Genomic DNA, 13,702 nt, shown 5'->3' with positions numbered 1-13,702 from the left:
GTAAAGGTTTTATCCAAGAGCTTGATGCAAGTCATCAAGTCATCTCTTGTATTCTTAGCAAGGTCCTTGGCAACCGATAGAAATGAACGTCGCTCTTAAGAAGGCCTAAGACCTCTTGGTGGTTGGGGTGGAATTGAGCTAGACAATAATGGTTCGAGGGGTGGCGGACTAGGCAGTGCTGGATCTAAGGATAACTCTAGAGTCCGATCCGCATGTCTAGCCTTGCTTTGGGGTACTTAGGGTGGCTCCAATGGCATGGACGGTGCATTGCTTTCCTCTTGCGTAGCCATTGGGGTGCCACGTTCTCTGGACTTAGATGATTCTAGGATATTGAGCTGTTTTTTCGGTCGATATATTGGTTGGGTTTTTTTTACCGCAACCATCATGCTCTGTGGGCTTTGTAGCTCAGGTTTCCTAGGTGTTCCTTGCCTTAGCAAGAGTGGGGCTTCCTGGAGATGGGGTGGTAGTTGAGGTCGTGGTTGTGGGCTATGATTCTAGGATCTCTCGTCTTGGGCACCCATATCCAGGTGTTGCCTTGGTAGTATCCTTGGGCTCGTAATAGATCTTTGGGAATCCATCGTGGCTTGATTGTGCATCCATACTGATAGCATCGGATCAATCGCTTAGGTTTCGAATGAAATCTATTGGCCCTACGGGGCCGTGTTTGCTTATTGTGCATAGGCCGTTTTTGGTGCCTTGGCATCCATTTAAGTGTGGGCTCTATGGACTCGGGAATGGCCTTAGTTAGCGGTGGTTTTGTGGTCTAGGTGGGTTGTGATAACTCACAACCCCCCTCCTTAGGCTTGGTCCTAGGTGGCTCTATCAGTGGCATAGCAGGCTTTGGTGGAGCCTTGCCGCCCTTTGCTGGAAGCTGTCACAATTCAAACATTGCCAATAGAAAGGTGAATCCGCTGCAGATTGTAGTCCACATTTAGTGTGCTTGCTTATTGAAAGTGCATCCTAATAGCATTTCTTGACCTGCATCCTTCGTATTTGGTAAGACATAAAAGATGACGGGTAGGCTCTCAGACTCGATAGAGAATGCGATCTTGCACTTCCCTAGGAGTGCATATAACTTTCCCTCGAATGGGCTAAGTTTAGCTTTGGTGGGCTGTAACTGTGGCTGACCAATGAGGGTCCAATGAACGTAGGTCAAGACATTGAAGCTAGCTCCCTCGTCAATCAAGACATCAAAAGCATGCGTGTGCTGATGAGCGGTGGTCGTGATGCGTAGGTATGCTAGTGCTACTACCTTTTCATCCTCGTCCTCTAGTTCAGTGATGGTGGCTACACGAACATTGACAGGGGCTTCCAGCATAGGGGGCTCGTGCAGTGGGTGTGTGGGAGGATAGTACTTCTTTATGCAACTCCCATTAAAGGAGCCTATGTCCTCAACTCAGTGTCAGATTATACGGCCTCTACCTCCTCCCTAATCTCCTCACTACTGGAGTAGCAGTCCTCGTACTCATCATCCGAATTGGCTTCTCTTCTTTGCTCGTTATCCCTCGGACTCTCGTCTCTAGCATGTGCTTCATCGATAACTAAGGCCTAATTGTACATTAAGTTCAGGTTATGTACCTTAGTCCATCTCCACTTAGGAGCATTCAGGAGATCTCTGAGGAGCTTGAGATTAGCAACGGGATTGCCAGGCAACTTGCCCCCACCAGATACTTGAGGTCCCGTGAAGTTCTAGCTTGTTGCTAGCAACATGGGAAGGGATAGGTCTAGGGCGGCTGCTTGAGCTCCTGGCCATCATACAGAGGGTCAATACAGGCTCCCTCCTTGAGACACTTGTGGTTTTTGCAACCTGTTTGTACATCTCCTCCTTGTTTGAGAATGAGAGATCGATGGTTGCTAGTACGTGTATCCAATCTCCTCATTGCCAGGGTAAGGAATGTATTTGGTCAAGGGTCCGTGAGACTTCCTTATTGGTGTGTCACCCTTGAGCATGGCAGAGACGGCATCCAGATTGATAGGGATTGTCTTCCAAGTGTCCATCTCAACCTTTATCGCTTCCATTCGGTTCCCTAGGAACATTAGACCATTGCCCCAGTCTTCAATGACTCGAGCGTTCCTCATCCAGGGTTGTCCTAGCAAAATGTCTTAGTCCACTCCCCTCATGACAATGAAGCTCACAAAGAAATGGACATTCGCGATCTTCACTGGCCAATTTTTTAAGACTCCAAATGGCCTTACTTTCATTCCATTAGCTAGAGTGACATTGAACCTAGCGGTTTTTACGGGCAGGTTTCCCCAAGCTTGGAGCACAATATGGCTCAACACACTCACTCCCACCTCAGTATCTACGATTCCTTTTCGTGTGGCATCTCCTAGGGCTAGGATAGGAAAAATTGCATGCGTCTCAGTGCCTTCCCAAAAGGCATTAACTTGTAGTGACTTCAGCACTGACTACAATGTCAACATGGGTGTTTGGTGACTACATCATGATCCTGCAAGTTAGCGGCAACATACTCCATCGGTTCTTCTATCCAGTGTTTCAACTCCTGCCATAGTGTGGGGTGCTATCTGAGCAGGTCTCCTAAACTCAAGGTCACTCGGGTGGTCACTAAGGTCACAAGGAGGTTGCTGGTTGTTTGTCTCTCTCCCAAGTTTGTGCTCCTTGGCCACTAGTTTTGACTGATTGACTGGCTCGTGGCATCTAGACTTGACCTAGGTGGCACCGCCTGTGGCATGGGTGCTTCTCTCGACCTTGGTTGTGCAAGTGAGGCTGGCATGCTTACACTAGAGAGATCCTCAATCTCGTCCTCTAAGATGGGCTCAGCATCCTTGAGGTGCTCCTAGGCTTCTTTTATCCACTCTTTGACCTTGGCTATTGTCTCGAGTTGGCCCCTAGGGTGGGGATACTCCCCCTACCTTTGCACTCCCTTTCTCTGCCGTCTTTGGAGTGGTAGCTTCTGCCTTTGCATCCATGACCTTTTTGCCAGTCACTAGCGTTGTCGCATCCTTAGTCTTAAGCGTGACCTTTGTGTCAGTCTTTTTCTTCCTTCTCCTTTAGATATTCTTTCCTATTGAGGCTACATCTAAATTGTTGGGCCCTGGCAGTGATATGCTTGCCTGCTTCATCTGTGCTTTGGTCATGACATGTAGCAGGATGGGTGTGTCCTCGTTGTCGAATGTCTTAACTCCAAATATCCCCAAGGGCACTAATGGTACGATTGCCGAGCTAGGGAATGGCTTCCGTCTAGGGCAATCAACAAAGAGATGAGTGATGCTGCACTAAACACATCTAAGGTCGACTTTTTCCTTACTCACTTGTTCTCTCTTTAGATAATGTGATGAGATATGGCCCGGGTGACTGCAAGTCCAACAAAGATTAGATCTTGGGTCGGCCTTGTAAATCCTCTTCCCTTACCTCTACCTAACGCCATCACCAATACTAGTCAATAGTCCATCAGGACTGGATTACCCTCTTTGTCATACGAGATGTAAGGGTTTACGTAGGCTTAATCATTGTTAGGCTCCTCCACGTAATGGACAAGAGCATCACTCGGTGGATGGGTCACATAGGGTCATGGTGGCCCAAGTATACCCATCGGATTGATTTCCATCCTAGGGATGATTGGTTTTTGCATCGTGTGGTGCTGGAAGTGCCAACTAGGCTCCTCTTCCAGAGAAATTTAGCAGCATGTTCCCCATGTACGGTGGGGTGTACTACTGGACATAGGGGGATCTCCTAGGCAACCTACAGTGCATGGCATCGTGGCCAAATCTTCCACAGTTCGCGTAAGGCCTAGATCTGGAATCCTAGCACTCGGCTGGGAGGTGGCTGCTGCAGTAATGCACGCATTGGACGTGTAGTCGCACTGATCTCCTCATCAATTTCTATAGTTGTGCTAGCTCCATCCTCATCTCAACCTTGATCTACACTCTTCCCCCTGTCTTGCGTGCTAGGGGTTGATCTCTTGCTAGAGGTTGTGGTCCTCTCTGAGGTCCTCTGACTGGAGTTGTTGCGGTTCAATCTTCAAGAGCTTCTCTCTCTCAACTGGTCATCCACCCTAATTGCTTCATTAAAGACCCTAGCTAACACATCTCACTGCAAAAAGTTCACTCGCTTTGGCGCATCTAAGCTAGTGTACCACAACCTATCTTTATCGCCTAAGCAAAGTCCAGATGCTTGGGAGCATTGTGCAAGGTCTGTGAGACTGTTGGCCTCGCAAACTTGCTCAAACTGCTCTAGAGGCTGTACGGGTCGCTACTAGGTTGGTACTTGTCCAGCTGCTTAGCTACTATAGGGATTTTTGATTGGCTCTTTACCCCTTGAGTAATTCCTAGGCATGAGAGTAGAGAGGTTGCTAGTGTTGCTACACCCCGTTCGGCAAGCCATGCTGTCCATGAGCCGCTTGGTCACAAGCTCTCTCAGTGTGAGATCTGCCTCTAGCGTGCTCTCTCTCTCCATGTTTGGTCCCACCTTGCTTTTACCGGCTAAGGCTAGCTTCGTGCACGTCTACATCCTGCTGCAGCTTCCTAGCTCTCTACTCGCGGTTGTACGTCACTATGCCCTGTAGCACTTTCCTAACTGCTTTCCTTTCTTCCTCTAGGCTTGCCACTACCTCCTCTACTGGTCTACCATGGATTACTAACCTGGTCAGCAGGTCATATTCATTGACCATGTCTTGGACCATGACTGGGAATTCACCCATGTCCAGCTGATCGTCTTCCTGGCCTATGTTTTCTCATGACATCATTCTTGCTTCCTACTCCATGAGGTTGTCAATCAATCCGAGCAGCTTTGGTAACGATTTGCCCTCAATTTTGCTATCCTTTCAGTCCCCCTGTCGTCTTCGCGGGTCCTATTAACGGGGCTCTGAGGTAGCCAACTATGTTTTGGGGTCTCCTCCTATTGGTGGATTCCTTCGAGTTATTACGATTGAGTGTGTTCCTTGTTATTGAAAATAGTCCTCAACTTGTGTACACTCAGTGCTGAGTGCTCTATTGTGCACGATGCAAATTCAGGCTTTCCATCTTTCTGGTGCACATATGTAAAAGAAATCACTATGGGGTGCTCAAACAAAACAAAACAAACAATCTTACAGGTATGGCTAACCCCTTGGCTTGTCTAGTATGGCTCCAAGTGCGCTCTCAGGTCACTCCTAGGGTCTATGATGCTCCCTCTTCACTCTATCATGGCTGGGTTACCACTAAATGCCAATCTCTGGCTCTAAGTCAAGTCGGCGGTCCCTTTGGCACCAAGTTGTTAGGGCCGCTTCTAGACCATTCAATTGCTGAAGCCGGGTTGGGTCTCTAGGGGTGTTCAGGAATGTGTCCCAATTGGTGCGATTCCCTAAATCAGACGGTCTAATTCTGGGTGGTCCGACTTTTAGAGTCGGACGGTCCTGACTATAGTGGTCCAACTACTAAAGGTGGTTCGATCGGACAACTTGGTTCGATTCCTACTGGGTCCAATCGAACGATCGTCTGATGGGACAAATGGGGTGTCCGATTGGACGGGCAGTCCAATTGGACGATTGGTTGTCTAATTGATGGTTGGTTTGATCGAGCAAGAAGGTTTGTATCTATCCGGTATGGTCAAAGAACTCCGAATCAACATGTGTGATCTCTCTGTGACATGCAACTCCCTCTCTCTCTCTCTCTCTTTCACTCTTAGTGTGTAGAAATGAGCTCTTTCTCCCTATCCTTGGGGTTTTAGGGACCTGCCTTACTCAGTCCTTACCTCCCGACTCACCTTCATTAGTCATTAGGCATGGAAGCCCATATTTCCCCACATCTTTCCCCAGCTCTTTTCTTGGTTGTGTCCTATTTACAATAGCAAAACCCTACTGTTTTCTCACAATATCTTGGTCCTATCCTACCTTAATGCAAACAAAAATCACAAGACGATGCTTGGGTTGCATCAACCTACTCATCTATACATTGGAAACCCAAAATACTTACTTGTTTCGCAAATTAAAATGCCTAAATCTCCTATCTACCTCAAGTACCAGTTCAGGGATGAAACTCTACTTCCATACTCGATTCGAAGCGTGTGATGCTCAAGGCTCGAATCTGTCGATCCTGGCAATGGAACCAAAATGTAGAGGCGAGCCAACCGCCAAGACCCACAGACCGCCTATTGTTCAAGCGTTCCAAGAGAGCACTAATGTCTACCTTTCACATAGCTGATGCGCTATCCCTCTCTATGAGTGTAGTGAGCTTACCTTGATGCCCGATTGGGTTGCTTCCTCTCTCAAGCACTCCGATAGCTCCACGATTCTTGATGCAAGCTCAAGGATCCTCAAGCCTCCACCTCCAAGCTCCATCCTCCATAGCCACGTGCGAAACAAGAGAAGAGAAGAGAAAGGATGGTGGAGAGCTTCACCTCCTTGATCCCTCATCCTCACACACTCACTCCCTCACACTCTCACACTCCCCCCCTCAAGCACACACACACAAGGAAGCAAAGAGAAGAGAAGGAGAGAAGAAGAAGAATTCACTTTGCCACACACCAAAGAATGAGCTCTCATTCATATTTTGAACTTTATATACAAAGCCCTAAATCCCATTTGGGTGGTCATCCCCTTTTCACATGGCCGGCCATAGCCTAGGCCCTTTTTTCCATTGTCCTCCTATCTTCCTAGCTTCCTTCCTACCATCCATCTACCTTTACAATTTGTACGGATGAGAATCTGACACTCTTAAAATAAATCGTGGTGCGCCTTGCGTTCTTTTACAAAAGCATTGACTTGCGCTTTTTCTTATGCACCTTTCTCCTTGATTCATGACTTTTCTACACTTCTTGTGTTTCCATATTTCTCTTGGTGCGCCTTCATCTCCTGTTTCACTTTTGCCTTAATCTTATCTTCTGCTTTAGATTTTCCTAATTTTCCACCTTGTTCATTTGAGGGTTAACATCACACTTCTCTGATCCCCTCCATGGGAAGCGCCACGTATTGCCCTTGAAGGCTCCCCTTGCAAGACACCCGACAGAGCTTTTCCCTGCCAAATCATGCTTGCTTGTAATTGAGGCCGTGCTTGCTTGTCTAGACCTCGGCCTCACATTCCTACACAGCCTTGACATGCGTCTCGTGTCCCACCCGATATACGATATAGATACATGCATAGTGTGTATGTATGTATGTATGTATGTATGTATGTATGTATGTTATATGTCATTATATATATGTACATACATATAGGTATGATATATATACATGTATATACACCACACACACATACTCACTCACTCACACACATGAAAACTTATTTATTCATTCATTTATAAACATGTGATGGTTGATTAATTGTCTAAACTAAGGAGGGTAAAAGTAATAAAGACTACATATTAGGGACAATATGGTACAGTGAGGGTTATATGCAAAATTGAATTCCAACTCCTAAGTGTTCATGTAAGCTTAGCTAAGGCTCTGTGATAATCAAGCTAATAGCAAATGAATAGACTGCATCACACACATATACATGAAGTAAATCTATGTATTAAGCAAAAAGACCCCTCCACCAACCATGAGCTTATGGATTATGAGCTCGAGACATCCTTCAAGGCTATGGAGAAACCACATTCAAACAAGTCCTTGACTTTGAAAACTTAGATCAATAGTTGAAGGAGTAAAAGCCAATCTTATGGACTTAGTAATTCCAATGACACCATGCTATGCAGTAGCAAAGTCCCTTGATGCAATCAAGAGACATCAATGCTAGGAAAGTGTACAATGCTGGCAGTTATAGGTGATCAACCCATGCCCCTACCTTTTTATATCCTTCTAAGATACACTAAGGTTGAAGACTTGGTCATCCTTGGGAGATGATGAAAGTTTTCTTACAGTTGCCATGTTGATTACATTTCTCATGTTGCTTCTAAACTAACAATTACTCTATTATACCTCTTGTCCCCAACAATAAGTACACAGAGGACACATTTTTATAAAAAAAACCATCACACATCTAGCCAATAATTGATTTAAAAGCCTAAAATCCTAATAGAAATAACCATAACTCTAAACAAAAAAAATGCCTTAACGACTTAATCTATGTCTCAAAATGTTCAAAATATAAGCACATAGATTCCTTTAATTATCCAAAGGAGATGCATCACTGTAAAAAATTACACGGCGCAACAAACAGAATCTGAGAAAGAGATAGAGAGTACACAACAGATAAGAGGAGAATCAGTAAATTCTTTAGCTCCAAACAACTGATACAAAGATGGCTCTGTCCACCCGTGTGCTTCCATTGTGTGAAGCTTAGATGGCGATCTAGACAGAAGATAGGTGAAGAGCTTAAGGCTAGCTGAAACAATAACTCTGACTGGGTGAAAGATGAATGATAGATGGCTGTGAAGGGGTTTAAATTTTATAGCCCGTGAAGGCCGTTAGGTCGGCTTGACCGACCTACCATATGAGCCTCCACTAGTCGGCCAAGGAATATTCCAGGGAATATTCCCTTTACCATCGGGCCGGGGGCACTACCCCCGGACCCCCGCTAGGGGGGCCGCTTGCCCCCCTAGGACCCCCTAGCTAGAGGCCACTTCCGCGGCCCCTGGACCCCAAAATAGGGGCCCCTTTTAACTCCCTTACCCCGCAACTCGATGCAATGTGCCTCGAGTTGCTACCAGCTTAACCACTCCGTCTAACCCAAAGATTAGACCCACAACGGTCACCTTTTTGCCATCCGGTCACATAGACCTTATCTGATATACAAGTCAGGACTCAACCAATGTCCCGGCTCATATTTGGCTTCTCCTCATAAAGGGGGCCTTACAACTTTGAGCACCATGGATCATTGGTGGCACCTAATGAGGGTGGGGCATTGATCATATCTAACAATCACTATGAAACTAGATTAGTCTGATGAAATAAAACTTTGTTGAAAAAAAAAAGAGATCTTAGGCATCTATGTACCATACTCCAGAGAATCACAAGTTGGGAATCTTTTAACTAAGGGAAGCCACTCATGATTGTTCAATAGAAGAGCATTGTCCCTATGCTTTGGTAGGTGGTGTTGATTCTTGGACCTAAGGTAGTAAAAAAAGAAGAAGTAATACTAATAGGGGTACCAACCCTTGTTGGTGCAACCCCCAATGAGCTAGAAGAAATGTTTCACACTTTAGACATGTATCATGTTGGCTATGTGATGTATCAATGGATAGAATTGAGACTAGAAGAAGTGATTCAAGATCTGTTTAGATAAAAATGAGGGTTGGTCCACATAAATCTTTAAAATGGCCATTAAAGTGAATATCCTTCTCACTACAAAATATTACCACATTGTATGATTTCTTGACTAAGGAAGTCTTAACAAAATGCTTGTTCGATGAAAGGCTTGATAGGGTAGAATCCAAGAGGCTTGATAGGGTCGAATCCAAGAGGGGGTCAATGGAATCAAATTGAAATTAACATGCCTACAACTCTAAAGGACATAATTACCCTTCTAGGTTGATACTCTTGTTAAAACCATCTAGCAATAATAGTATAGTTTACATGATACTAAATTTCATGCATTAGGGTTGAACATAGCATTAGTTTTTTGAAAATCCAAGGTTAGCACTTTTACATTCAAGCCCATACCACCACAAAGGATGACTACTATTATGACCATTCACACATTACCATTCTATCGTGGTGTGGCTATTGCTTAGTAATGAAATATGCCCTAATAGAATTAGTTTCACTCAACCTTAGTTATTTGCATGCCCTTGCCGTGTTGCCAAAAGGGAAGCTTTTGATATCTATCCAAACGGCCAATTAGGGCATACCTAGTCAAGTGTTAAGCTCCACCATGTAGGCTTCAAGATTTTCCAACTAGAGTTAGCATACAAGTCTGAATCACTAGTCATACTAGTGAATTGTGACTAGTTCAATCCACCATGGGAAGACAAATACCAAGCCAAAGCTACTTGTTACTAGTTTATTCTAGATCCTAATGGAAAATACGAATCCTAATTGTTGACTATGAAATCCATGGGCCTATCCACTATGCATTCACCTTAAGAAGGTGTCCTTATGCAAAGGTGCATGGCTAGTGTGATAACCATTCTAATGAATTTCTTTAGTGACACATGCCCATCTTCACCAAAGGTTCAAGCTTTGCAATGCTAGGCATTTTATAATAAACAAGTTAGTGGGATCAAGCCCTTTGTGCATGTTGAGTGTTAGGCATTAGGGTTTGCATAAAGGTATTCACAATCTAGCATTAGGATTTTGTTGACCAAAAGGCTATTTAAATAACCTCTTCTTGATAAATCCTTCTATTTTCTTTTAATCTTCCTCCTTGCTTGTAGTTTGAGAATGTTGTGCATGTTGCACCTTGCATCTATAGCCCCAATCACTAACCCTAACAATGTAAGTAACAATGTAAGTAGAGACCAATAGCAAGGGATGAATTAAAAAGTGTTCAATGGATGAGAGAATACTTACAATCTTTGTTGTCTTTATCAAACCACTATAGAGTAATGTCATGAAAAGCTTAGACACAAGGATCAAATGAAGTGCAAAATAGCCAAGAGTAGATTGAGAAGCTATTACATGCCTTTAGTATTCATCCTTTTGCAACAATTTGTCACCATGCCCACCACTTAATAGCCAATGAAGTTGAATATTTACAATAAATAATGTACTTTAGAGGAGGTGTGCTTGAGTAGCAAGGGGGAGATAAACTAAAGTGATAATAACAAACTAACCATAAACTCAACCTACTTATTGGACCAAAGAAACCATCCAAGCCACATGAAAATTTGTTCTAAAGCTCCTTCACCATCAAGGTTTTTGAATATGCATTGAATTAGTAATTCTCAATCTTGTAAAAAGATTAGACATGCTCATGCAATTAAGTATCTCTTATCCTGCATAGAATCTTGCTACAAAAAAAAAAGCCCAACCACTTCTTCAACTATAAATATGCTCATTGCACTATCTAATTTAGCTTGTCCACTTGGATTAGATTCCCTCATTGTTGAGAGTAGCTAATGATGCTTGCGTGTATGCCCGTAGAGGCTGGATGCATGCCTAAAAGAGGCTGCCCATAAGAGGCTTTGTATGAGAGATAGACAAAGATGTATGCTCTAGAAAGAGAGGTCCTAAATCCCATATGCACAGTGAGTACAATGGTACTATCCAAAAGCTATAAATGCATGTACTTGGTTGACACTCAAAATATATGAGAATGGTACTTTTCAATTTGAGTCACCCAAGATTGTGTTTATGAGTCCAAGCTACCCTAATTCACTTGAGTTATAATCTCTTCTCTCTATCATGTATCGGTTCTATAATTTGTGTCTACCATAGCCAACTAGCTTAGATCCAATATTTTTAACACTCATCACACCTACATTTGGCCCTTTAAATACACAATGGTTGCAACTTTTTAAATCATAAGTGATCATAACAGTTGAGCTAACCCGGAACTACTATATTCATACCCACATTATCATTGCCAATAAACTGCTCAAAATGAACACAAAACCATCAAAGTATATTAGCTTCAATGGACTTTTAATCTACAACTTTGTAGCACATATTTGCCATGCTCATGCCAAATTTAAGCCTTGTCCCATGGCATTTGGGGGGGAGGGGTGAAAAAGTGAACAACCAACAGTTTGAAAAATGATGAGAAAAATCCGGTAAATAAAATGAAGCATGCACATCCACTTCACTAAAACCAAACCTAGGGGCACTTAAGTATAGTGATGCCTAATGGTCTTAAATGGTTGACTTCTTTGCTAACCCCCTAGCCCTTCTTTTTATTGTTTTAATGTATTGCATGTAGGGATGCTCAAGCATGAGTATGCTAGGTAGGTTTTGATTACCCATGGCTTGTCAAAGGCACAACATAGTAGATGTTCTTGGCTTACCTAGTTTTAGACCTACATCCTTGGCCCCCCTCTATTCATTCCCACTTCTTCCCACACCTTGTCAATTGTCCTCAACTACTCCTTCCATGATTTGTTAACAATCCTAAAATAGTAAGGAATATTCAACAAATGAAAAAGCAAAAACAACAAGGTGGTCACTACTATAAGAGATCTTTTAATGCACATGTATCCCAAAGAAAAAGAGAGTCACACATAACTTATTCATGGATTGTTCTATCAAGTGTAGGACATGCTTAGAAAGCTTTGGCTATGCTAGTGTTAGACCCACCTTTCAGTCCCTAGAATGCCTTGGGCATTGGCAAGTGATTGACACTTTCCCCTTAGGAAAGGTTTTGCATAAAAGTTTTCAAACTTGCAAGTAAAGATGGACAAAGGGACAATGAACAATAGCTCCTCAACCATAATCTTTCTTCATCAATGAGTCCTCATTCCCAATAACTATATCTTTTTCAACAAGGTCCAAAGTCTTCAAACCAAACCATAATTCTTCGAGCTAGTTCTTTGAAATGTCCATTTAATGTTCTTCACATACCATATTGAAGGTAAATGAGTGGAAACAAAATTCAATGTAAATGCCCTTGAATCAAACTAGAATGCCACTTGGTATATTATCTTTCTCATTGAGTTTTACCCACTCATCGCCATAACCTTATATAATTTCCTACTTTCTCCAAGTCCCATGCTTTATGCAATGGTTTAGCTTGCTTGAGGGGCGAGTGAGAAGACCACTTGGTAGAGGTGAATGAAGTTGAGGAGCTCTACTTGTTGTCATTTGATGGTGATTCCTCATTCTTCACTATTGTTGTTGTCGAAGCAGCAATTATTTTCATCATTGCCACCATGACCATTGTCAACATCCTTGTTGTTTTCTCGTCCTCTTTGTTCTTATACCGTTTCCTCTTGATGCTCCTTTTGCATTGTTTTCTCTTTCTTCTTCTCTCTCTCCTTTGTTTTTCATTTGAATTCTACTACAATTGAATGATGCCACTATAAGGGACACTACATTTTTGGGTTATGTTGCAACCTTGGCGAGAATATGGCAATCTTTTATCTTGGACATTTGTGGACTACTAATACTCCATGACTTTGGTTGCAATAATAATTTATTTTTCGATTCTAGCTTTTTCATTTGTGAGAAAATGCTTCATCAAAATATGGGCAATGTTGCTATCATCAATTCTTTGTTGTTGTCATTCTTATTCTTGTACTCTCTCCCACTTTGACCTTGATGTCATGCTCCTCCTCCTCCTCTTTCTACATTATGTCTCCTTTTCATATTTGTTCTTCTACTTGTCTTGCTCCTCTTTGTCATCCCCTCCTTTTTCTCTATCTTTCTCCTTCTTTTTCATCTTGTTTGTATGTGCTTGTTTTATTTCTGCTTGTTCTCTTCTAGGGCTAGTTGGCCAAGTATAACCCATGCATGAGGGGATAAGGACATGAAATGATACCACAATAGTGAGTTTTTAATATTTGGCTAATGATGAAAACTTGGTCAAGATAGACCAATTCCCTCATCTTGCACATTTGTGGGCCATCTTTGAATATTAGAGATGATTTTGGTTGGAACAATGATTTCTTTGTTGCCTAAAATTTTGGGTAATGTGTTGCACTACTTCACACTTTCAAACATGGCGTACCTTTTACTTTAGGTGAAAAGTAGAACCTTGTGTAGCATGCCATTTATTATAGTAGTGGATGTATCCACTTATACTCTTCCTTAAAGTGTTGACTTTCAAGAATAAGCTTGATTACTTATCATAAGGTAAAGTAAAATGCAACATCTTAAAGGTATTTCATCAATGTTTGTTGCTTCCCTAGTTACGACTTGAACGTGGCAAAAGAGTCCAAATTATATTGCTA

The sequence above is a fragment of the Lygodium microphyllum genome, chromosome 9 (assembly GCF_053477565.2).
Source record: "Lygodium microphyllum isolate KBCC chromosome 9, Lygodium_microphyllum_v1.1.10, whole genome shotgun sequence".
NCBI classification, from domain to species: Eukaryota; Viridiplantae; Streptophyta; class Polypodiopsida; order Schizaeales; family Lygodiaceae; genus Lygodium; species Lygodium microphyllum.
The sequence above is the reverse complement of the archived record's forward strand: the minus strand, read 5'-3'. Positions refer to the sequence as shown.